Genomic DNA, 2,500 nt, shown 5'->3' with positions numbered 1-2,500 from the left:
GGAAGCGGAAGGACTCCACAATTTTGACTGCGGAGTCTAACAGGGTGATGGCGGTGAGTGGGGCTGTATTCTTCCTGAAGTCCACAACCATCTCAACTGTCCTTAGAGCATTTAGCTCTAAGTTGTTCTGGCTACACCAGGTCACCAGGTTGTCAGCTTCCCACCTATAGTCAGACTCATCCCCACCAGAGATCAGCCCAATGAGGGTGGTGTCGTCCGACAAACTTCAAGAGTTTGACGGACAGATGATTGGAGGCGCAGCTGTTGGTATACAGGGAGAAGAGCAGTGGGCAAAGGACGCAGCCCTGAGGAGTTCCCGTGCTGATGGACCTGGAGTCAGAGACTTCTGTTCCCGGCTTAACGCACTGCTTCCTGTCAGAGAGGAAGTCTGTGATCCACCTGCAGGTGGAGTAGGGCACGTTCAGCTGGAAGAGCTTGTCCTGAAGCAGGGCAGGGATGATGGTGTTGAAGGCAGAGCTGAAGTCCACAAACAGGATCCTGGCGTAGGATGCTGGGGCGTCCACATGCTGTAGGGTGAAGTGGAGGGCCATGTTAACTGCGTCGTCCACAGACCTGTTGGCTCTGTAGGCAAACTGAAGGGGGTCCAGGAGAGGGTCTGTGATGGCTTTGAGGTGTGCCAGGAGCAGGCGCTCAAAAGACTTCATTACCACAGATGTAAGGGCGACCGGTCTGTAATCATTTAGTCCTGTTGGCCTTAGCTTTTTGGGCACAGCGATGATGGTGGAGGACTTGAGACAGGCTGGTACATGGCATGTCTCCAGGGAGGTGTTAAAGATGTTGGTGAACACCGGAGACAGCTGGCCAGCGCAGTGCCTGAGGGTGGCTGGAGAGACAGAGTCCGGCCCGGCTGCTTTGCGTGGATTCTGCCTCTTGAAAAGCCCATTAACTTCTCCCTCCTGAAAGGAGAGAGTCGTTTCTGTAGTATGGGTGGGGGATGGGGCCTCTTGGGTGGGAAGGGGTGGTTCAGGACAGTCCAATTGTCTTTCAAATCTACGGTAGAACTCGTTCAGGTCGTTGGCTAGGCGGGAGTCGTTAGTGGTGTGGGGCGCTCTGGGTTTGTAGTTGGTGATGTGCCTGAGCCCTTTGGCAGACAGAAGCAGCGTCGTTAGTAGAGAACTGGTGTTTTAGTGTCTCTGAGTACAGTCGTTTAGCCTCTCTCACCGCTTTGCTAAACCTGTTCTTCGACTCCTTGAATCTGTCTCTATCCCCACTCCTAAACGCTTCCTCCTTCTCCAACCTCAACCTTTTGAGCTTTGCTGAGAACCAGGGCTTGTTGTTGTTAAAGTTCACCCTGGTACGTGTTGGGATACAGCAGTCCTCACAGAAGCTGATGTACACAGCCTCTGTGAGTTCATCCAGACTATTGGTAGCAGTCGTGAACATATCCCAGTCAGTACAGTCTAAGCACGCCCGCAAATCTTCCACAGCCTCACTGGTCCACTGTTTAGATGTCCTCACAGCAGGTTTACAGAGTTTTAGTTGCTGCCTGTATGCACGAATCAGGTGGACCAAGGGAGTTCTGTGCGAGCCGAACAGCCCCGTGACCCACAAGAGAAACATCCCCGCCAAATTCGAGCGTTTGACGGGGTCTATCCGTGAAAAAATATTCACGTTTTTGAGTGCACATGCATTTCTGCTGCAAATGCCTCTGGAAGTTTCATGCCGTTCGTATGCCAATTGTGGCAACACGAAAATGACCCGTTTTCCCATTCCGAGGGATTTCTGTGCGACCCTAACAGCCCCGTGAGCCACAAGAGACACATCCCCGCCAATTTCTAGCGTTTCACGGGGTCTATCCGTGAAAAATATAGACGTTTTTGAGTGCACATGCATTTCTGCTGCAGATGCCTCTGGAAGTTTCATGCCGTTCGTACGCAATGTGGCAACACGAAAATGACCCCTTTTCCCATTCCGAGGGATTTCTGTGCGACCCTAACTAACAGCGCCCGTGAGCCACAAGAGAGACATCCCCGCCAATTTATAGCGTTTCACGGGGTCTATCCGTGAAAAATATAGACGTTTTTGAGTGCACATGCATTCCTGCTGCAAATGCCTCTGGAAGTTTCATGCCGTTCCTATGCAATGTGGCCACACAAAAATGACCCGTTTTCCCATTCCGAGGCATTTCTGTGCGACCCTAACAGCCCCGTGAGCCACAAGAGAGACATCCCCGCCAACTTCTAGCGTTTGACGGGGTCTATGCGTGAAAAATATTAAAATTTTTGAGTGCACGTGCCTTTCTGCTGCAAATGCCTCTGGAAGTTTCATGGCGTTCCTATGCAATGTGGCAACACGAAAATGACCCCTTTTCCCATTCCGAGGGAGTTCTGTGCCACCCTAACAGCCCCGTGAGCCACAAGAGACACATCCCCGCCAATTTCTAGCGTTTCACGGGGTCTATCCGTGAAACATATAGAAGTTTTTGAGTGCACATGCATTCCTGCTGCAAATGCCTCTGGAAGTTTCATGCGGTTCGTAC

This window comes from Petromyzon marinus, unplaced genomic scaffold (assembly GCF_048934315.1).
Source record: "Petromyzon marinus isolate PM22_M1 ecotype Great Lakes invasive population unplaced genomic scaffold, UKy_Petmar_22M1.pri1.0 PM_G_Scaffold_38, whole genome shotgun sequence".
In the NCBI taxonomy this organism is placed as follows: domain Eukaryota; kingdom Metazoa; phylum Chordata; class Hyperoartia; order Petromyzontiformes; family Petromyzontidae; genus Petromyzon; species Petromyzon marinus.
Note: the sequence above shows the minus strand (reverse complement) of the source record.